The 24,917-nt window shown below is 34.8% G+C and overlaps 1 protein-coding gene across 3 annotated transcripts in view; it reads left to right on the forward strand.

Annotated features, from left to right (window-relative positions):
• HBS1L (HBS1 like translational GTPase) overlaps window positions 1-24,917 on the forward strand; it is a 66,445-nt gene that overhangs the window by 9,802 nt on the left and 31,726 nt on the right. The window lies entirely within an intron of this gene.

A 24,917-nucleotide genomic window follows, 5' to 3' on the forward strand; every position in this document is an offset into this window, starting at 1 on the left:
GCCCAGAGAGGCTGTGGGGTCTCTATCCTTGGAGATACTCAAAACCCGACTGGATATGGTCCTGGGCTACCTGCTCTAGCTGACCCTGCTTCAGCAGGGAAGTTGGACCAGATGATCTCCAGAGGTCCCTTCCAATCTCAACTATTCTGCGATTCTGTAATTGTAGAATAATGCATATTTTTCAATAACACTTAGTAATTAAATGCCTTTCCATGTTTTTTCTTGATTTTGCTGCTGCTGTCTACTTTAAAAAAAAAAAAAATGGATATTTCGTTGTGACCATGCTTCCATCTGAAAATTACTGGCTATTGTAAGGTAAGGAGACTTACTTTGTTGTCCAGAAATATTTATTAATACAGTCAATGTCTCTTGTGCAGTAGAAAATGTTGCTGACAACACCAACGCATCTGAGCTTGGAAACCTGACAGCCAAAAGCGATTCAGCTTGTTACTCTTTAGTTACAAATAACAAAATGCTCCTTAATGCTAAAATATCCAATATACCTTTATGTGAAAAGAAAGGATTGAAATCCTCTTCATTTGTTCTGTCATCTTCTTTCAGTGATGATTTGGGTAAAGGGTCATTATATGAACCTCTGAATAAACAGGCAGAGGATCAACTACCAGAAAGTGCTAATGCAGTAAGTTTGATTCTTGACAGTGAAAATGCTTACTTTAGTGTAGGGAGTAACACATCTGGAAATCCTTCCTCTAAGAAGCTGGAATGCAAGGAAACACAGGACTTGAAATCTTTCCTGATGCAGAATGTGATTTGCGAGTCTCTCAGTCTTGAAGACAGCATGCCTTTTGTTTCTTCAAATACTTCTGATTGTAATAGTAGTGCAAATTTTGATAGTCCTCCTTGTTTAACGAGTGCTTTAGGAAAATTGGCTCTTGATAATGAAGTCAGTCATACCGTAAATAGAAAGAATGAACTTGAAAATTTTTCTTCACTTCTACAAGGTAGAAAACAGGAAAGCCCCTCTTTAGAGATGGCTGCTTTGCCAGTATCAAAGTCTGGAAGCACATCACTGGCTGACTTACTTCAGGAGCACCAGGAAAGCAGTGCAAGCCACTGTTATTCTTTGGCTGATCTTTATGCCCAGTCAACAGCAACTCTTGCAGATGTGAAATTGGGAACCTCATCATTATCACAACTAGTAAGTCAACCTCAAACTTCAGGTGTGATGCCAGAGCTAACAGGATCTTTGTCTTCTCTAGCCCTCTCCAGTGTTTCTCCAGTAAAGGAAGTTGAGAATTTGTCACTGTCAGATTTAATTGCGGAGACTATTGAAGTAGATAAAACTCGACAAGAAAAGTACTTCTCCATGCTCAATGTAACTGAGATGAGGCCCTCTAAAAGAACAAACATTGACTTAAGTGGCATTATAAAAAAAGCAGGTGTATCAGCAGAACAAAATGTAGTAGGACAATCAAATATCTTAACCCCAGAAACTAAACTTTCAAATGTAAAGCAAGGGAAATGTTCTGTTTTTGCTAAAACAAATAAAAAATCCAAAAGAGGACTTATTCCTAAGAGGCAGGATTTGTCCCTTTCATGGATGAAGGCGCTGCGTGCAAGACCTTCAGCTTTTGCTTTAACCTTGTGTCTGCGTTACCCTCCAAAAGGTTATAAGCGGCGCATGGTTGGTGTGCATAAAACTTTCCTATACAACAGACAAGTGCAAGAAGTAAAACCCAAGGAGATTGGTCCTATAATAGCCATAACACCATTTGACTTCAAGTCAGCATCTCCTGATGATATTGTGAAAGCTAACCAAAAAAGAGCTTTTACAAGAGAGTAGTACAAAGCATGGGAAAGAATCAGTGTTTATATCTTGGTATCTTAAAAAATTTAAGAAATAAATTTTATATTGGATCTATTTATAGTCCAGAATTAATATTGTTTATCTTTTTTAACTGTACATATGACAGTTCTTACTGTTAGATTGGTAACAAATTTGTATGTGAACTTTTAAGCTGTTGCACTGGGTTTCTTTATTTTTGCCTAATTTTCACTGACAATTTAACATTTTTAACTTTTACAAAATTTTGAACTTCAGTATATAGAAATTGCATGTATAAACTCCTATAAACACCAGTAGACTTCTTTAAACACCTTTCTTGGTGTTCAAAATATACTTTATTGGGAAGAACACTGAATTATTTTTTTAAGTCATTAGTTTTGCTAGGTGGTGTATATTTTGGGGAAGGGGAACCTCTGTTTATCTTGGGGATTTATTTTATTAAATGTTCTTAAATTTTCTGATAAGGTATGTTATTAAACTGTCAGTCTCATAATTGTATTTTCACTTGACGTTACTTTTCTGTGCTTGTTCTGGTTACAGTGTTACAACACAATTACCTTCAATTTTTAAAAGCCTCACTAACCTCCGTTTTTAATGGTTGTGGTTGTGATAGGACATGTATAGCTTTTGATAGGACCAAATTTGTAGGGCAGCACTTGAAATTGTGTGGTTCCCCCCTTTCACTTTCCCGTCAGGTGTCAAAATGGCATTTTGAGAACTTCAGAACACCTATTTTGCAGGTGTTCCATGTAGCATATGTTTCATGAGAAGTTTCGGTAGGATTCTGTGGTTTATTCTGGAGTCTTTCAGGCTCCAGAGAAGCATTGGACTAACAATTCTCCTTTTAGTTTTGGCATTAGAGTCTTTGGTTAATGGGGGGGGGGGAAACAAGTTCAGGCAAAGCAGAGGTGCTCTTTATATCCGTCTCATCTGTTTTGGAGAAAGCTCCCTTAGTAATGGAAATGTATTCTCTTCTATTGTTGGCGTCTGTGGCTGTTACTTTGAAGCTTTAGAAGATCAGAATCAGGCCATTTTGGACTTAATTTTTTAGCTGATAATTATCAGATTCTGATGCATCTGTGAGGCAAATTAGTAACTGCATGTATGTTTCAATTTAAGTATTAGTATATGTTAATTGTTTTATAGACTTTCAGTGTCTCCAGTTTCCATGAGGTGCAATAAAAGTACTGCTACAAGTAGAGGAATACATTTGTTCATAAATTGCCATATGTTTATCCATCCTAAAGTTGGCAGCTAATAGGGAACAGTAGATTCAAATTTAAATCTAATTTTAGTTCAGTATGTTATGTCAAAAAGGTGACAGAAACTTAGATTTATTCCTGACTTCAGGTTGCACTATAATTTTATTTTTAAATAAAAATAAAACATGTTCCAGTGCTCTCAGGTACAAATTTCATGTTCTGTATATTTTGCTTGTCTGATTGACACTTTGCTATAGTCTCATTTAGGGACTATGAATAGCATATACTTTAAAATTTTTATAATAGTTTGACCTCTGACCTCTTGAATGAACTTTGTTTCTTATCCTTAATAATAAAAGTTTTATATAATGACAGTGTTGCAGTGTTTATGTTCTAGATGACATGCTTTTAAGTCTAGCCATCTGTATTCTTGCATATTTTGGGTGCCTTAAAAGTTTTAAGTGTAAATAGTACAGTCTGATGTACATACTATGTTCTGAGAAGTTCAAGAGCAGAATTGATTTACTTCCCCTTTTGCTTCAGGACCTCCTTTTCCTCCATAAACCAGCATCCAAATAGTTTCTCAAGCCTTCTCTGATAGAATGTCATATTCCTGTTTAAGATTTGAGAGAATATAGTTTGTGGAAGTCTGGCTGATACTGATTGTACACTGGTTGTATAATTAATAAGTCTTCATAGCTAGTTCTCCTTTTTGAACAGTATGTAATACTTTTCACTTCAGCAGTCCATTTTCTGCAGTTAGTCCAAGTATAAGCTTTTCACTGCTTAAAAGTGCAAGTCTATTTTTCCCATCAGGTTGAGAGGTCCTATTTGGAGTGTTTACAATTAATGCTTAGTTTTTCAAAAATGAGGTGTATTCTTCTAGTAGAGAATTTTTTTTTTTTTTTTCTTAAATGCAAAGTTTGGTAGAGTCCTGCCTGGCTATACTGTTAGATGTTTTGACTTTCTTATGTTCCAAATACTCTTTGGGCACTACTTAATGTTTCTGGAGGTAGCGATTTCTAATACAAACATTTTCTAGATTTTCATGGAATAGCTTTTTTTTTTTTTTTTAACTCACAAATCTTTTTTTTTATTCTTCTTATTGAACTTTTTCATTGTTTTGGTATGTTTTCTCACTCCCCTGACTGCTGTTCTTGGCCCAAAACTTCTTAGCACTTCGAACAATTTTAGAGCCAAATACTGAACATACACCTAAATTATATCCTGCAGATTCTTTTGGAAAGTATGTATAAATAGTATGTGTACTTGGAACTGTATTTTGCCATGGGATTTATGTAGATTAAGGTGTTGAACAAGTGGCTGAAGCCAGAGGGCATCAGCAAAGTATGTTTTGCATGGATCTTACTGGGGGATTGGTCTCTTAGCAAGCAACTTTGGATCTTGTTAGGTAGCTAGATTTTCATATATAAATATTTCATGGTATTGGTGGGGGGAGGGATTTTTCTTCAGTGTGCGATCCTGAATCCTGAAGTAAACCTTGAATTAGTACAAACCTGCAGGCTGAAGACTGCAAAAGTGCAGAAGTGATGGATAAGCCTGAGTTCCAATTAATTTTCAGCAGAGATCAATTATTTCAATGCATGAAAAATTTCAGTTTTGTTTTTACAAACAAAAGGTAATGTGTTACTGTATCTGCTTTTTAAATGAAACGGGTATGTTAATAATTTCTTCGATGAGAACCAGGTTTATGTGATCACTGGCAGTTTTGATTTTCTTAGTTTGCTGCATAATATTATGGTATATAGTATTTTTGTATAAGAGCTGTGTATATGGTCTTTGCACTGAAGTGTTTCTGCCTAATGAATGCTAAAATTGTTGTTAACCAAATCTGTCTCTTTTTATGCTTAAAAAAATCAACTTCTTCCATTTTGCAGTTAGTGTGTATCTTTTTGTATAATACGGGTTAGCTGTATTTGTTCTAGAATTCACATATTAATATTGTAAAAGTACCTGTGCCTGTGTCCGCATATGGATGTACAAAAGAAAATACTAAACTACATAGACATACGACTTCTAGTGTTCAGACTGTATACCTTCAAGGTATTTTGTACATTAAATTTATTTTGTACATAATTTTTAACAGTGGCTGCAGAATATTTTTAATATAAAATTGTCTTGTGGATATTGCTTTACGTACCTAAATAAAATGTATATTCTTAAAGGACTGATTTAATTACAATTTTTTGTTAACTTATACAATAGCGTTGTGACTGAAAGGACTATAATGATTGCTACTGTTGGGCAAGCAGGCACCAGTGCTTGGCTAGATTTGCCCAAGCATACTTCTTTCTTCCATGGAAGATTTCTTTGGATAAAGTACAACAAAAACTGGCATCTGCCACTGTCTTCCAGTACTACATTGGGGCTCCAGTTTGCTTTTGACTAGAAGTGTTTTCAGATCCTTTGACAGAGTTTATAAGATTTATTAGAACCTTAAAAAGAATGGAATATCAGTGAAATAAGAAAAAAAGTAACTGTCTAATACTAATTCTCAAGCTCTTTGTAACTGTAAAAATTGATCGTTTCAAGAGCTACTATAGTTGATTTGTTTAAAAGCTGTTTATAAATGTCTCTTCCATTTTTCTCTTTTAGGCTTACTTTTTCTGGGTTTTATAATCTAGCTGAATTCTAGCTGAACTTGTTTTGGAAAATCAGAGCAAACTGAAAGTCAAATGAAGTGTGAGAAGAGTAGGAAGATAACTAACCCCCAGTCGGATAGCAGAATTGATTGATGCTTTGTACCCTTTAGGGTGTAATTCAACTTAGTTTTATTTTGATGTTTTTTAACATAACAAAAGCTACTTTTTTGGGGAGAAAAGTAGAGAATGTTATGAGGAATCTATGCTTCAAATTTAGAAGCACTGATATTAAAAGTTGACATACCTGGTTATTAATTTTACTCAAAAATACCTATATGAATAATTTCTTATGGAGCTGTTGGGACAGTTCTCAGGATCTTAAGCTTCAGAAGTAGCAGGCTACTTGAATTCCTGCAACAGTTACACAATAATACTTCTAAATTTTACTGCTAAGACACTAACTGGCAAAGTGAGGTAGTCTTGCAGTTTTGTGTTCTGGCCTATTTTCTCTAATCATGTAGTTGCAATATATTTTCCAGTAATCAGCAATTTCTGAATGTTAATGGTTGCGCAGAAATTAATAGAGCAACTATAGCTGGTGGAAAAATAAATAGCTATACAAAATATTTGTATAGAGCTATGTGATATGAATTGTCTTTATGGAGTATATTCAAGTTTATTACAGTGCTTTGGTACAAGGGCAGTAGTTTAGGATTATACTAACATATACAATCATTATTCAGATAGAAGATACCATCATTATTCATGTATCTCTCAAATTTACAGCTTGCAGTTTTACAGAGTTCTTGCTAAAACAGTTTTTGTATAAAATGTTGATTATGAATTGTGGTTGGGAGAAAACAGTGAAGCAAAAATTTTATCATATTGTAACTTACACAGTAAGAATAAATTTCCTTAAGTGTTGAAAGGTTGCTTCTCTGCTTTTTTGTTTCTTTGGAAATTGAGTTGAGTTTTTATTGATTGCATGTCTTTTTTTGGTTTCCATGATATATAGGCAACTGAGAAACTCTTAGTAGATTTAATCTTACTAGATTAAAGTTAATTTCTCTATGTCCAAGCTTCTGTTTAGATGATGAGGCAATGTTCATTAGTGCAAGATATCTGTACTACTCTGTGTGCTAATGGTTTTGACCTTATAGGATTTTCTGTGGAAGGAAGAGGAACTTGGTGGGGAGGGGGAGAGACAAAAACAAAAAGCCAGATGATGAACATTTTTGCAGCAAGCTCTGTTGTTCTTCCCAAATGCTATCTTAATGGGGCATTTCAATGGGAATGGGCCTTTAAGTTAATATTTCTCTATTATATAGCCAGTTGCTCTTGTGTCCAGACTATTGTTTGTTGAAGTAGATATATTAGCAGAAATTAAGAACTATTTGCAGTTTGATTTTTGGTGATTGTTGAGAAGGATTTTTGCGCAATAGTTGATAAGTTTCTGGTAGCTGTGTGGCCATGAAAGTGGTCTTCATCTGATTTGTGGAAACGTTACGCTGCATGCTTGTAAATGACAAGTTAAAAACAGTAATCTATGACTTCTGAGATATACCAATGGTTTCCTGGTCACAAAAAGTTGTGGTTGATTTGGATGCTTAGTCTTGGTAGAATTACTTTAGGAAATAACTCATTGCCCTTCTCTAGAACTTTCTGGCAATAAAAAGACCAGAAGATGACTAGAACTTGTAAAATAGTTGAGGACTGCAAAGATTAGTGTTATACACTTTAAAAGAGAATTCACGAATAATTTGTTAAGAATTTCAGACTTATAAAGACATAGTGAAAATGGTCTTACTTTTTTGCTCTTTTTGAAATGAGGCTACATCTATATTGTAATATAGATGATGAAAAAGAACAGTTTTATGAGCAAAGTATTTATTCATCATCATGTCAATGTATGGAATTAATACTCGATGAAGGTAGACATTATTCTAATATTTAAAATGGCTAGTTTGAGTCTCCTCTGTCCATACAACCAAGGAATGAAATTTTGAAACTTAACTAGCAGCTTGTTTTGTTTTATGTTTATTATGTTTCTTCATATACGTAGCATTGCTCAGGTGTCCTTTACCTTTTTCTCAGCAATGGGTATTAGTGATGTTCAGAGATTGCAATTTGGAATGCACTGCTGTAGTATGTTTGTTTTCACTATAATTGGATAAGCAAGGCAAATAGATTTTTTTTTTTTGGATGGAATTTAGCTGATTTTTATGGCTTCTCTGAGAAATCTTTTAAAAAATTTACACTTCTGAAAAACGTCTATTTTAAAATGGTAGCCTCTTAGTCAAAAGGATCTGCATTCTGCATATATTCATTTCATTTCTGCTTGCTTTTTCTAGCTAGATTACGTTTTCATTTCTTTTTACTCTTGTTAGTATTATAAAACAAATACAGATAGTGGTGAGTGAGCTAGATTCTATTCCATTTTCAGGCACCTTTAACGGAATTGTTAACCACTTTATGACACCAAGATTTTTGGTTTTAGTGATGCATAAGCAAGAAGGAGGTCAGATCTCTGTAAATGTGCAGTCCTTGCAGGAAAAAAAAATACCATGAACTGAGCATGTTCAGTTTGATAGCTCTTGGGGTAACAAGGAATTTTTTTTGTTTTGTTTGTTTTTTTTTGTTTTGAAGTAATTTTCATAGTTAAACTGTCTTTGTGGGGGCAATGGCTAATTTGTGTTATGGTTGTTTCTCACTACTATTGCCAGGAACAGGGCCTTTGTAGGACTATGTGTATAAATATTTAATAAGAAATAAGTTTCACAGTAAAGAGTCAAAATTTACAAGATAAACGTGAGGGTTATTTGAAAGAAAGGTACAGAAGTTGAAAAGCTAGGAATAGAGTGCAGGTCTCGGAAGCTGAAGTCCAGTTTTCTGAATGTTGGGCTATGCTGCTTTGTTTGCAGGTGTTAATAGAGAAGTAGATATTTGTTTATTGGTGTTTGTTCACTTATGATTTTTACTAATAATGCATGTATTCAGGTTTTTCAGGTAGTTGCAAAAAAGGTCTGAGAGGTTTTACAGAATACCACCCATGAGCAAAATGAGCAGATGCTTGGAAATGCACTTTGTTAATGCTGTTTATCTTTCAATTTTATAGAATTCTGTTTTTGTCTCTCCTGTATAAATATCTCCCTTCACTTTGTTTTTACATGAAAAACAAGCAAAAATCCCACGAACGTTTCCACAACATGTTAGCCTAGATGCGAGTTCATATAATTGGCTTTTTCTCTTTACTGAGTTGAATGCAGCTGGGTTTGTGGTGATGGGGATTTCTTAATCCATGGACAAATAACTTGTTGGTCTTTTGGCTTTTTATGCTACAGAAGGATCCTGTGGTAGTCAATGCTTCCTAGTGCACAGTATCAAAATGCAGATGATTATGCTTTAACAGATAACTTTTTGGCAGTTTTGCTTTGTTGTTATGGACAACTGAGGAGGGGAGTCTGACTGAAAAAAACACAAAACCTGACATTTTTTGGATATTATTTTTAGGGTTCCAGAGAAATCCGGGAGGAAAAAGCTTTATGAAATTCAACGGTGATGTACAATATATTTTCATTAGCCTAGAAATCCACCTGTTTTAATTCTAGTTATCATACTGGGCTGTAATGCTTTGATTTTTACAAGTCTGAAAATCAGTTATTTACACTCAGATAGCTCAGAAGAATTTTTTTCCCCACCTTTTATTCGCTATGCTAAATATTCAGTAACATGACAGTTCTCAAATGCCTGCTGTAGTGCTGAAAGCCCATTGTACTTAATGCTTTTCAGATAGGGCATGAATTCAGTCTGTGCCAAAGCGAATGTGTTCTTTACTGAATGGAAATGTTTGAAATCTGACAAGACTGGTAATTTAGTTATATCTTAAATCATGGAAAATAATGAGAATTTAAGACTTCTGTGTTTTTATGCAAGAAAAATATATACATAGACTTTAAGAGAAGTTACTGAATCTCAACACTAAGGTACTGTGTGGGTTTTAGAAAGGAAGTGGCTTATTTCAGGGAAAAATGTGTCATCAGCAATGAAAAGCTTTTTAAAATCCTTTGAGATATCTTTTTGAGATTCTCCTCATATATATTGTACACCTACACTGGAAAAAGTGACACTCCAGGCTTTCTCTGAGTTTTCTTTTATGGTCCTTTAACACTAGTATAGTTTACTTTTCAAACAGAATATAAAGCAATACAAAGTAGGTCAATTGTTTTCATAGTTAACTATATCATGTATGTTGGGTGTTTGGCTTGGAAGCTAAGAGAGCTTAGATAAAACAAAAAATGGTTGTATCCCCTTTAGAACTTCCTCAAGGGATTCAGCAAGAACCGGAGATCCTGGGAAAATGGGCACTCTGCTTTTTCTTGCTTACAGTGGCCTTCTATCTCAGTCCCTTCAAGTCATGGTAAAGATCAATCATCATTTAGTTTCCTCTGTGTCCCTAGAAGATAAAGTGAAGAATTTACTAAATTCTCATATGTGATTGCTGATGTGCAGGGAAGGAATGACTGGAGTCATGTTTCTTTTAAATCCTGTTAAATCGAAGGTATCCAAGATAATATACTACTCTTCCAGTTAGGTAAGGCATACCTTTTTCTGTCATGTGTATGGGAGGTTCTTATGTATGTGAGTCATTCTTTGCTAACATGCGAGAGTTGTCTGTAGGTCTGGAAAATATTTTAACCACATCAGGATTGACCATGAGTATTGAAGAACAGCTTTCTTCCCTTAAGATGGTGATTGGAAAGTTGATATAAAAAATAGGCACTGTAAGAAAAGGAAGCTTTTACTACTTCCATCCTTGTATTTCCTTTTCTCTGGATAAACCAAGTGTCTGAAGTTGCTTAATTCAAGAGTTACAGCCAGCCAGTGTTGAATGCCAATTATCAATATTTCAGAATGTCTAGGCTTTAAGTATATAGTTTTCAGAGTATTTGACTTTCTGTGCTTGAATAAAAATGGTGCTTAGAGCACCAGTCAATCTAACACTGGTTCAGTATCAGGATTTTGAATAATTACTGAAGTATCACGCAAGATGCTAGGAGGAATTCATATTATAATAGATAAAGGACATTAAAAATTTCTGAGGAAATGAAGGAAGAAGTTCTTTTCATCATAGGATTTCAAAGCTCTGAACAGATGATTTTAGAATTATGTATGACCTCTTAAGAGAACCATATGGTAAATAAAGAACTTCTTATTAAAAGGGGGGGAGTAAGAAAATATTCCTGTAATTAAACCTGTAGCAAGATTTCTCATAATAAGCTTATTTTATCATTTCATTTTGCAGCATTCTTCTCAGGTCATCTACATACCAGGTTTTTATGTGTTTAATCTGTGAGAGAAGTTGGTGTTTTTCTGAATTATTAAATTGATAATTGAGTTCTTGAACTTAAATAATGAATGTTCTCTTCATTTTCCCCAATCCCAGCCAAAACCCCACCTAGTAGGAAGCACATCTTCCCTTAGACTTGCTTTAGTGATTTTTTTTTTTCCGCTTAAAAGCAACTTAATGCAAAAAGTGCACATTTTATCTGTCCATTTTCTGAGATTAGATACTGTTCTCTGGAGACTGGACCAGCTATTTGCAAGCTTGTACCATTTAGCATTTTTAAGGAAAAATGATTGCTGCTGTGGAGCTGTTGTGTGTCAATTTAAAAGTTGAAACTTTTACCTACAGTTTGCATCTGACTACTCAAAAGCTTTCCGATGCAGACGTTACAATTAAAGCAGGCATGCTGACACAGACAGTAGTATTTCACAGTTGTGCAAAAATACATTTCAGCTTTAGAAACTAGTAACACATTAAGACATCAGATGTAGAGGCATATCAAATCTAAAATTGTGTGAGCAAAAGAAAATTTAAAATATGTCAGCTACCCAAGGCAAAGGAGCTTGAATACTAACAGAACATGTAGCTTTGAAAATGCATGTAAACATTCAGAAATTAAGTTAAAAGCTAAAATTCAGCAAGCTATAACAATGCAAACTTAAAACATGGAATTACTTTACGATATTCAGTTATGTTAGGCACCTCTCAGTACAAATACTATTGTTCTTCCCCTGTAAAATTTGCATTAACAAAACTCACCTGGTCTGTGTACTCTTTTCTGGACATTTTTACTGTATGGTAAGTTTTGCATTTTATATTGTTCAACATTGCTATAAAATGTATTAGTTGCAAAGTCTAGTTTATTTTATCACATACAATGTAACAACAAATGCTACCCACCTGTTACTTGTGTGCCTCTATATGCACCCAGACCGATTTGCTCTTGAGTGACAAGATATCCACTTTTTATCATCTTGACTTTCTTGTCTTATTCCTTCATAAGACTAGCATTTCAGTCTACAGAGTGGATAGCCTTAAGTCCTAGATTACTCACTTATTCTGTTATACCTGTGACACTTGAAATGTGTATCTTTATGGCCATTAAACATAAATTCTGAGTTTACTGTCAGAATCCTTGCTAGGTGTTCATGGTTAAAATGTCAAAAGTTTTGAAAAACCTGGGTTGCCAGTAACTTTAATATGGAACATATTTGTGTCTGCTGAACCTGTGATGCCCAGTTAGCAGAGGCAGGGAATAACTGGTTGTTTCCTCAATTCTTCTTCCATATCTTTACTACATTTAGAAGGTCAGAGTAAATGGAAATTTTTTATCTAACGGATTCCAAAATATGAATTGAAGTTGTTTTGGTTACTCCACTCAAGCACTCCTGCTTGAGTGCTTGCTATCACTTTTTGTGGTTTTATAATCACATTTTCCTATTTTTCTAATGTTTTCCTCTTCCCTGTTGTTGGCCCACATAAACAGGAAAATGACTAACTTTGCTTGTCAACTGGGTGAAATGATGAAACTGAGTATACACAAAGTGCTGTTGAATGCTTAAGTTCAAAAAAGGAGGAAAATTGCCATTTAACGTATAGTTGCTAACACAGTGAAGAAAGCTAAAAGATTTTTTTTTAACTAAACATTTTTCAGGCAAATATGTTATTTGAATTGTATGCTTTTAATGCCATTTTTTTGATAGCGTATCTGTGCTAACTATTGTAAGGTTGGGGATGCTCTCTGTATGCAGGCAGTTGCTGCTTTGCGAAGTGTCTTACTCCTCTTCCTCTTCAATGGGGAAGAAGAAAACATTAAAAATGAACTTGAGTCTGTGAAGGTACCTCTCTGAAATCAAGGTACAGTGAGGTGTACTTCTTGAGACTGACAAATGAACCTTTTCTTCCTGGCTTTTATCTGATATAACTCTACAAAGCTTACTTAAAACTATTCTATATTTTACTATATCCAGTCTTTTTCTAGTCTTAATAAATACATGGCCTTTTATAAATCATTTTGCTTCTCTAGGTAATTTTAACAATGAAGAATAAAGCTTCTAATACTGTGTTTCACATCTATACACAGGATGTTATTTTCCAGATTTGGGGCTTCCTTCTTCATTCAGAGTATGGTGATGTCGAGTCATTTTTTGGAGACTTAATTAGGCAAGTTCATCTTTGGTAACGCTGAAATTAAGGTATTTTTGACTTGGGCCAGATTACTTATGTTTATAGGAAACTGGAATAATTAGCTAAATTCTTAGAGAAATAATGTAGATAATGTAAATGTAATATACGTAATGCAGAACAAGCTTCAATTCAAAGGGTAGACTTAAGGAATGTATTCATTTACATAGAATTATGATGAAGAATAGGGCAATTCTTACAAACTTTTTCTAACTTTTTAATGCAAGACTGACTTTTTGCGTGTATCTTTTGCTCCTCAAATGTCTGGTGCCATATATATGAAATAGCTACTTATATCTCTTGGCTTGCCTGGTATCTCCACTTCTCCTTGCAGCAGTTTCTAGAGCTTAATACTAGAGCTTCATATCTGTTAGTGAAAGCCATTACCGTCAGCTTGATCATCTAGTTAATGTTACATTCACTAAATCCCTAACAATATCCATTGTTACTGGTAGCTTTTGTAATGTGTTTCTTATGGAATGACGTTTTCCTTCTGCATAACTGTTGTAGCTGCTTGTAAAAACAATAATGATCCATGAAAACGTCCTTCTTAGCTTTTTTGAATAGATTTGTCACCATAGTTATAGTAATAGATGTGTGAACTTTGTGTGCCTTTTTTACTGCTATAACATTGTTTTTAATACTGCAGAAGTTCTGGAATATAGGTAATTTCAGTATGCTTAATCAGCCTGCTGCATTGATGCAGCTTGGGTTTATGTTTTGCAAGTTAGATTCAAAGATCTTTAGCAGTTTCACACCCAGGTTTCAAAGATGCTTTGCCTGTAAATGTGTTGCCACTAACGCATTTAAGTAACAAAGAATGCTAAAACTTTTCTTTCCCCATGTTCTTGGTATTTTTTAATAGCCATTGCTTCCTCTGCATTTTGCCCTTCAGATATGCTCTCTATAAACAGGGCAAGATAGCAGAGTGGCAAGCTAATTCTATTTATTTTGGAAAAGGGGAAGGATGCCTTAAATTCTAAAATTAGAATTAAAAGAAATAGCTAAAGGAAATGTTGACTTGACAAATAAGAGAACTGAAAAATTAACAAAAACTAATTAGAGGAAGATAACTTGGAAGCAAAGTATGCCTCTGTTGTTTCAAACTGCTTTATCTAACAGCTTGCCTGTCAAGCCATGCTTTGAGAATGTGGTCCTCCTTGTTATGTGGACCTTGTTATGTAGACCTCTGTAGGGGGATGTGTTTAATGATGTTTAATAATATCTTTAGGACTTTGTTTAAAGGTTGTTGCTGTTCAATAAACCAAACACACCTGCTGAACTTTCTTTGGTGTAGTATTGAGGACAAAACTGGATTGTACCCTTTCCTGAATAGTAGGAATTGCTAGAGTTTAAGGAGGTATGTACAGGAGAAGTCCTTTACAGCACAGGAATATCTGTAAAGCTTACCAGCAAAGTGCTCCTAGTGTGATGTAGCTACGTAGATCAGAAAAGCTGTGCTTTGAGTTTTAAACTCCAATAGTAAGATGGAATAAAAATGCGGAATTGCTACCATGATGATGAAGACCATATTAAGGGCTCTTTCTGTGGAGAGCTGTAACACAAGGAATAACCCAGCTTCAGATCCCCAGCTGATACACATGGCCTGGTAAAAGCTGGTAGATGTGAACATGACCAAACTTTAGCCTCATTTCCCTTTTTTTCTCTTCTGATGTTCCACCACAAGTGGCAAATAGCACTGAGGAAAGGTGTAAGACTTTGGTTAATGTTGGGAAAATGTTCTGACTTGAAAAGTGGTTCCTAACATTAAAATGGGGAATAATAGCACAATGTAGAATGTAAACAGTAGTATTGGAGGTGGTAGGTAATGGGCATACTGTAGAAGCTTTTTTTTTTTGATGGTGTACCTCCAGCCTTTGGTATCATGATATATGTACATGTCGAAAACAGAATTCCGCTAGTCTTGAGCATTTTCTCCTAGTGTTATCTTTTGTTTAATTGATGTTGAGTGTCTTTGCAGAATACTTAAACTCTCATCTACATAGAAATCACTTAAGTCTTATTTCTTTTTTTTCTACATGCAACTCAAAAGTTAAAGAGAAAGTGTTAAAACTTTGTTGGGTAGCTTGCTGAAATTGTTGTTAAAGAATTGTGACCCATTTTTTTTTTTTTTTTAAATCTACTTAATATTTTATAGTTGAGGAATGATGTAAAATTGATGTAATGGTATAAAACACCTCCTCTTAATGTAAGCCATGGAATATTTAGAAAGAGGCAGAGTAGGTACTTGATCAATACCATTCTGTAATTTTGGTGGTGGTGGGAACAGCACCTAGTTAATTGTTTTGCTTAGCTGGATAAGTATGTGTTTTTCTTCATTATTTTAAATTTAATCCTACTAAAACAAATACTATAAAAGGTGTAGGTTCACTCAGCAAATTTTATTTGATTGGATTTTGTGTGAAATGTTTAACTTTACCTAATTTACATGTGCAAATGAGAACAATGCATGTTTAATTCTTTTCATTTCCCACATTCTTTCTTAACTTGTACTCTTTTTGATACATTAAGAATGATAAAAATCTGAACCTGTTTCAACCTTTTTCTCTTCGTAATAATTGTGTTCAAAATACCTTTTACATGAGTGTATTAAGAACTGTTTAAAATTCAAAACCTTTTGAAATAAACTGTTATTAATTTAACTTCTTTCAGGGTTGTGCATTTCCAATAATTTTTTAAGACTTGGATATTTGAGACCTGTTGGAAGTGTAAAAGAGGCAGGAATTTCAAGTTATGGTGCCACCTGTGAGCTATGTTGTTTTGTAAAACCCTGTAAAATATCATATCTAAAATACTTTTGCTCTATCATTACTTTTGTAGTACAGCTCTTTCCATTATACTTAATCAGGGGCTTGTCAAGTGGTAGATCTGGCAGTTCTTCTACAGAAATATAGTTCTTCTATATATAAGAAATACTTTTTACATTCCATCAGCTGTATTATTAATTCATGTGAGCAGATATCTTGTTTTTTCTTTAAAAATTCTGTTTACAGTAGGTAGCTACTTAAGTAAAAGGGATCCATATGCCCAACTATGAATACTTGCTCTGAAATAATTCCCATTGTTTTGGGGGCACATGCAGGAACGCTCTGTTCTGTTAGACTGCCTTAAATGTGAGAGCCCTGATATGTGTGCTACCATACTAATTCATTTTCCACTGCTCATTCTTATTTCTTTGGAAGCTTTTTTCCATCCAGATTATAAGGCATTGTTTATGCACTGAATATAGTAAGCTAGAGGCCTTGCGTATAACACTGTCTTTTTTGCAAAGTAGGCAGTCTTTTAGAATATCAATTTTGGCTTTTACTGGTTTTTGTCTTCATTTGACCCTATCTCCCAGTGTCATTATTTCCTCTCTGGTAAATACTGTCAACTTTTTCCCTGGCAGTTTCCTCAATTTATTAAAATCGCTCATGGCCAAGAAACACATGAACTAAACATACATCGTTTCTAACTATTTTGCAATAACTTGGAAAATCACTGTGTCTAATTTCTTTGATCACAATGATGTCTTTAATTTTTATTTTGAGATTTATGATAGCGGAACAGCTTTCATCATATCACAGTTCTTTGTCAGTAACTACTTTTTGTTTGCATTTCTCTATCCAGGTGTAATTCTCAGTAGAGAGTTGCTGTAGTCTTTGATATTGTTGTTTTTTGTAAGAATACTTTTGGTTCATGTAGAAACAGTTCTGTAACTTTATCAGTCTTCGCTGTGCCATAGTATCTTTTTCTACTGCAACAATTTTCTGTGTTAAGTGGATCAGAGCAATGGCCTGACACAGTTGTTTTTGAGTTCTTCATGTCTCCAGTAGGGTTATAGACTGAGGAATTTAATTAGCATTTAAAAATTTGTATCAAAAATGCAAGATCAGTCTGCTTAAAGTTACTAATGTGAACAAGTACTGAACATTCTGCACAGAGATGGTTGTTAGGAGTCTATAGTGAAATAATTCTTTATTGGAAGCTTACCAAAAAGCTTACCAAAGCACAAAAAAAAGTCTATCAAGAGTCTCTATCAGGTATGGTAAGGACTTTGTGCCTTGTTTTACCAGATTCCAGAAAAATGCCTTAACTACTGGCTTGGGAAGATGTCTGTCTCTATCTCTCTTGGGTGGGAGGGGCAATGAGGATAATCAAGAATACCATTTTGTGATGATACAAAGTAAAACCCTGAAGTATGAACTTATATTCCATATAATGTGCTCCCTTCTCATCAACACCATTTCTGTGGGCAAAATGAGTACCACCATTCCTGCCATCTCTGGCTTCACCACTAATGAAATTCTAATGCATACTGTCATTTCCTTTCATCTTCATTGTAGGTAAAGCTTTCAAAATTGGAGTCTCTTGCTGGCTCTTTGTAAAATATGTAAGTAGAGTATGTCTATCTTTGTCTTTTTAAAGAAAAATACGCAAACTAAAAGGGGGTGGTGCTGAGAATTTACTATTAAATTAGCATAACCTTGCAAGCAGAAAATGCAAAATCAGTGCCAGTTAGTGAGCCTATCTCCCTTGTACTGATTCCTGTTTTTATGATTCAATAAATTTTTTTCAATTTATTAAGATGTGTGTGTACACACACACACTTTATCTGTATGTAGTGTTTTAATTAAATTATTACTGTACTGTTTCACCTTAACCTTTTTTTAACCATACTCCCATCTGTTCATGAAGATTACTGGTTCTTTGCAATAATGCCTTGTAAGATAAGACCCGACACTGCTCTTCATAGTAGCTAATGAATTCTTGGTGTATGATTAGGTTATTCTTTTGGTCCTCTGAAGTCACAAATCTTCCACTCTGAAATACTTTGATGCACGCTATGCTGTGACATTGCAATCTACTGCCATTCTTTAAATCATGGAAAACATGGATGTGCATCAAGTAAATGCATTTTTCTCATAGAGGGCTAAGTTTGCAGAGAAATAGAAAAGTGAATGTATGGAGAAGTAAAAACTGTCAAATTTGGCTGTCTTTAAGAAAACATTGATGAATTCTCTCACAGATGTCAGCTCTCTGACCCAATCAGGGTCTAGTGTGGTTTTAATGTCACAAGCAGAGTGGTGGAGGAGTTAAGAGTTCAGAGAATCTGAATTAAATTAAATAAGGTTTAAACTAATCTTACACGAGGGTCCCGTTACACTAGAAGCTGACAAAATACAATTTTCCTGAATATATAAAAGCTGAAATTACCCGCTATTTACTTACAGTTTCAACATACATATTTGTGTAGGACTACTAAACGCATTTACTCTTCTTCAACTGTGAAAGGCCACCTCATTATGTTTCTGAAGAAACTTTACTGAATAAATTTGGAAGAGTTGAACAGATCTAATATGATTTTACTTTTTGTTTACTAACAGCCAGTATGCTTTTCTTGTTCACTGTTCTTTTTACTTTAAATCTACTGTGCGATTTAACTTCTTTCTTCCTGAAGGATTTTGGTGCGTAAGTAGAATTTGTGGATTAGGAAGGCTAAAAATGCCTTGCATTCCTGTAATACAGTCAACATATATGCTTGCATATATGCTTGGAATTTGCTTGCATATTTAAGGTCAGTATGTATGTAAAACTCATGTTTCTGTTTCTAAATTACCTGGATGGTGTGCAGGCAAATAGCACCATCCTCTGGCATTATAATACCAGTTAAAGATTAAACCTGAAATTGCTGTCTGTTATTTTTGGAAATTGAATATAATTGTAATAGAATGTACATATTGTACTTTCAGTTTTACATACTCATTTTGGGCCAAAGTCTTAACAGAAATTTTGTTAATTTGCATGGACTACATGCGTTCTGTTCAATTAAGTGACTAGCTAATGGATATATCTTTTTAGGGTTATCCTGCACACAGTGCTGACTCCGTTCTTTACATGACCATTTATGGTAGGAAGTTGCACTTCAGAAATATCAGACCAAGCTTTTTCTAAATCTCAGTGAAAGACAATTCACAGTCATTTAAGAAAAATTCGTTGAATTAGAAAACACCACCAACGACTCACAGTTGTACGTCTGTGGGAGAGTAAGGGCACTGTTACAGAACAACTGCAAATGTCTAATACATAAGTTATTTTTACAACAAATCATAAATTCAGTAACGGATTGAGAAGGGACATTGTTGGCATTGCTAGAGAGTAGTGCAAAGAAGTACACCTCCCACAAATAAGGTTTCAGTAGTTACAGAATGAGTTGTACTGAGTTATGATTTTGTGAAAGATTGGATTTTAGTCCATTAACTATAAACAGCAGGCATGAGAAATACCACAGGGACGTTCTTGTCACAAAATTGACGGATGAGAAAGTCACTGTTTTGATTGTTGTGTATTCCTATTGGACCTTTAAATTTTTACGTATCGGAAACATCAAAGGGGGACGGCTGATATTTGTGTAATCTCTAGAAGAAAACAAACACCCCACAGTCCATCTTTCTGTGCCGTAGACCTCCATTCTTTCACACTAGGTGTTGCTTTGATGAAACTGGAAATTGTGAAATGAGAATTTTACTCCAATACCAGTGCCCTTCTTTCCTCTGATATATTAACTGTGAATGTAAACCAGGCTAATTATCCATGTTTGTGGACAGACCATACAAGTGAACTATGTGCAGAGCTAACATATGAGTTCGTCTGTTGACAAATGTTGTTTCAATGTAACTTCTTAAAGGTGTTTGCTGATTGGAGTGTTATATTAAGCATCCAGAATTTGAGACATAACAAAGTCTAATTTGCTCAAAAACAGAATGCTTACAACTGTAACAGAGGTCAGTAAGAAATTCGATATAAAAAAAGTATTATGGTATTCTGAGACGTCTTGTTCATGTAGGACATCAGATATCCCAAATTAGTATTTTTCATCGCAATGTCTTTACCTCATGTGAGAAGATAAACTGGTGAAAATGTTGATTGTGAAGCCTGCATATACTGTAGTGATCAGTAGAAAAGAAAAATCCATGAAAAAATGAACTGTTTGGTGTTCTAGAGGAAAGATTGGTTACTGTGTAATGATAGAAAAATGGGATTGGTATATTAAATGAGAAGAAAGGAAATACTGGTAGCTCATTAGATGAATACCACTTAATGGAATGATTACAATAAAGGGTCATAGAGAAAAATAGGTTTCATAGGGAACCTTAATTCTGTAATGTTTGAGTATTTCAATACATATAATTTGATTGATTAAAAAAAGCCCTGATGGCTCAAACAGTTCCATTGAATAGTCTTTGTTTCAGCTAACAAGAGCAAGAGAATGTTGCAGTAGCTCACTGCTATTTTCTGTATCATCTGGCTTTGGTTGGGGAAGAAATGTTAATGGCAAGAGGAACGGTAAGACTCTGAAAACTTTGGCTAGGTTCTAGACGGGAAAGAAAATGTGCTGTTGCCTACTTATAACTCATTCTGCCCCTTCCACTCCAACTTGAGCTTATGTCAGCACCTCTGTCTTTCTCATCTCCTCCTCATTGACAAGCCTATTCCCCTAATTTATTTAGTTATGTTCTCAATTTTTCATTTAGTTCCTATTTTTGCCCTAAACACAACATTCTGTCATGTTACTCCAAGTTTTTTGTTGCAGTTCCTTTTTTTTTCCCCTTTATTGCTCCAAACTCCTTGCTTAGCCATTCCCAGTTTCCTCTCTATTTTCCAGTCATTGGCCATGATTTTTTTGCTTGTTCACTTTCTTCTACCCGTAGTTTGCATTCATCTTCAGCTCTGATCCTCTTCTGCTTTCTTTGTTTATGTTTAACTTCTGCAGTAATTTGTCACTTTAGTATGTGTTCTCTTGCTTTCTATTTTTCCTTCCACATGGTTTTTCCCCAAGTTTCATGTGTTGGTCTCTGACTGATATGATCAAGTTCTTTTTCCTTGCTACATCTCTCGTCCTGTCTTCTCTGCCTTGATTCCTGCCGTCCTTGTCTGTCCTTGCTAATCTGTTTGTCTTACTCCTTGCCAACATTTACTTTAATGTTGGTTTCTTCTTACGAGCTTTCAGTATCTTTCTCTTCTCACTTCACCTTCTTATTTAGTTGTGTTTGAATCAAGCATCCAGTTTGTGCCCCTGCGTACCACCTGTCCTTGCCCCCCAGTCTTGTTTACTTTTTGTTTACCCCGGGCATATTCTCACCTTCAATTTTCTGATGCAGCAAGAAATTACTGAGACCACAGGAGAGGTAGGATCTGCTCTCAGTTTAGGTAACAGGACTTAGTCCAGCCTGGCCAAGAATAGCTGCACTTGTAAAACCCAAGCCCCAAATCTGTGCAGAAGCTATATACTTAATGAAGTATTTGGGGAATTTAACTGTTAAATTTTAGGAAGTCAAACGAGAATGTGCAAGCTGTTTTCTAAGGCCAAATTTGGTTGGATTTTTAGAAGATGGAAAGTTCACTAGAAGGATTTAATTTATGCAAATTATGTTTTTTCCAGATGTCATTTTTGGAAATGAACCATTCTGTCTGATGGTAGTTTCCCTATTCTCCCTTTCTGAAAAAAGAAAATTCAGCCTCAGATAGGCATCTCACTTGGACAAATGAATGTTTAAACTAAAGAGTTCAACTTGCCAAGTGTTGTGTGTGTTGAAAACAAAGCCTTAACAATGAAAAGTGCTGAGTAACTGTAACAGGCTAGGCTGCTGGCCCTTCTGACTGTGCCTACTGCATATTCAGTTTCTGCAGCTGGAAATCGTGAAGGAAACTCTTTTGGAACTCCAGTCTTGGGATGGTAAATTGCCGTGGTGCTTGTGTATTGTGTTCCACAGAGAATTTGGCCCATGTTGGTGGTACTTAGGAAAATCTCTCAGTAGCCTGCTGTATCACCTCAATGTATCAAAACCTTAAAAAATACCTTGTAGTCAGGTACAAGTAAATGTTTTTATTTTCAGCATTTTTCAGTGAAAATGCCTACTCCCAATTTCATGAAAAAAAAAAGTATTCACCATCTGAAACTTTGCAGAGAAGGTAATACTTATAACAACAAGACAAAGTTACCTGGAAAACCCCTGACTGTGGTTTCTATTAGGAAATAACCTTTCTTTTAAAAAGAAAAAGTTCAGTGTTCTTGTTTGGGGAATTGTTTTTAATAATACTTTTTGGGTGGTTGTGTCTCAATACTGTGGGGATGACTTAGCATGCTACCTTTTTTATTTTGGACTGTTATGTTACATTTAAAAGTCCTGGATATTCAGTAGCATTAATTGTACATTGCAGTTCATAATATATTTGGTTGTCATGTTTCTTCCTAAAAATAAGTGTTTTGAGTTGGTAGAATTTAGATACAAGAGAATAATGTTACATTTTTTTTAAATTAGCATGTTGATTAGAGCTAAGTGGTGTTTCTTTGCTATGTGAGGTGCTCTTTAAAGAGCTGTTGATGTTTCTAGTATAATAGAAAAATGGGAGAGACTTTTTAAAATCATTTAAGTTTTCCTTTCCCCATTATCCTGTATTGCTTTATATATTCACATGAAAAAGGTTTTATTTATTTTGAAATTTCTTCTTGCTTCTTGCATGTGCAGCAGACTGCCACTAAACTTTTACTTTTAGTCAAAAGAAGTTTAAATGCTGGGATATAGGGATGAGTACATTGCAAATTGCATGTAGGCAGAATCTTTTAAAGCTTAGCAAACTGTGCAAGTTTAGGAAATTTGGAATGTTCTAAATTCTGTGGTGGTAGCACATGGTTGAGAATCCTGAGCTTCTGAACTGTATTCCCAGCACTGTCATGTGTTGATATTACTAATTCTCTGTACCATAAGAGAGTCTTGCCAAGATAATTGTATGTTGTGAATTAGTAATATACTTCCACTGAAGATCCCATGTGCTCTGTGGAAAGCTTAACTAAAGAGTGTTCTGTAGAATTTGTGATAGTTTCACATAACTTGTTTAAATTCTACAAAAAATGATCATATTCAGTACTATATTTCCCTTTAACATACTTTATGTATCCTAGTGTTCTTTTTCATATGTGCTGTGAAATTTTGAAGCGGAAAGATACTACTGTACTCCTCTTAAAGAGGTTTTGTTTAAGTTAGAACTGTTGAGTTTTATGGCATGTATGGAAGGATGTAACCAGTTTGAAGCATGTCAGCTGGGTAGGTTTTGGTCAGCATTTCAAAATAGCTGGTTACAATGGTGGATGTGTGTAATGAGATGTTAATGTAAAAATGTTTGCCATACATGTGGGCAAACAGGTGATAAATACATGCTTCTGAGTGTGAAGTTGCATGTGGTCAGACTGGAATCTCTGCATCTGTTATCTCATGCGTTGTCCATATTTGGAAGATTTTCACAAATGTAATGCCTTAAGATTAGTTTTAAATGATAGCACAGCACATAGCAAGGAAAGTATTATCTGGACATAGGCTTTGTTTATTAAATCTAGTTTTCAGCCAGAACTATGTCTTGACTGTGCTTCCATTATTACTAATACACTCAACAGTTGAATGCTGCCAGTAGCGTAAGCAAGCATAGATTTTTTTTTTTTAATAAGTGAGTCACAAAACATACTTGGAACAAGCTCATGGCACAGTGGTATAAGCACAAAACCAGTGCACTGTCTTTTATCTTCTATTCAATTGGTGGATGTTGCTGCATAATGGGTAGACAAAGGTGTAAGTGACTTGCTTGTGGTTATATAGAAAGTCTGTAGCAGAGCAAGGGATGCAAACGATATCTTCTAGATCAGAAGGCATGGTTACATGTATATGTTTTTCATGGTGGTGCTGGTTTACATAGCTCCTAACCAACCCCCCATAAGGTTTGTCTTATTTTTTTTCTTTTGCTTATGTTGCTTTTAAGTCTGATTTATCTAGACTGGATATCCAATAATGCAGTTTACTGCAATTTGTTAGGAAGCTTATTAAACAGAGCTTCTAGTTTAATGATAAATATTAGTGTTTAATACAAATTTTTACTATTAAACATCACTAGAAAAATATGTTGGAAAAAAACTTTGTACTGAAAAATCATACTGTCATTCCAGCAATGAGATTGTGCTGCACAGAAAGATGATATTTGGATTATCACTAGTATTAGAATAGATATTTGTCACAGATATGAATTTGAATTCAGTGGGGTTTCTTAGGAATATTTAGTTTTCAGTACAGAAGTGTCTATCAGAAACAGTGGAAGAAGTTTTTGGTTTCCAGTAGAGCTAAAGGAACTAATAACTCTATGTGCACTCCTTTGCCAGTGCTAATACACTGTTAGTTACTTTGTGTGGGTACCTTCTTTTGATACACTTTTTCCCTGACAAAACTAGATTCAGAGGTTCCTTGGTGCTTTACTACCCTCCCAGTTGTAGCAATGCAGCTGTTAGGAAATGTACTGAAAAAGAATTGCTAAAATAAAGTAAAACCTCCCCAAACAAACAAACACCAAGTTTTTTTTTTTTTTTTTTTTTTTTTTTTTTTTTTTTAACTGCAGATGGGTGACCTGTGGAGAGTTGATGGGACTTACTAAAATGAGTTTGCCATGTGAGAAGGCATGGACTCAAGACATGCCTAACACCTTGGTATTCTTCCCTTCTTGTTTTGCAGACTGAACTCTGGCATGATAAAAAATTGTGGTTCATTGTGTCAGAAGTGGCCTCTCTCTGTAATGGTAAAGTTGACTGGAAGTTCCAGCGCCCTCGTACAATTTACTGAGAGGACTACAGTTGGAAGGAGACGTATGAGAATTTGCTGTGTAACAGTAGGAATAGAAAACAGTGGCATTTTGTTTTTCTTGTTGAAAGATACAGTCATCTGAACTAAGCCAGAGTG

Source organism: Apteryx mantelli, chromosome 3 (assembly GCF_036417845.1).
Source record: "Apteryx mantelli isolate bAptMan1 chromosome 3, bAptMan1.hap1, whole genome shotgun sequence".
NCBI lineage: Eukaryota > Metazoa > Chordata > Aves > Apterygiformes > Apterygidae > Apteryx > Apteryx mantelli.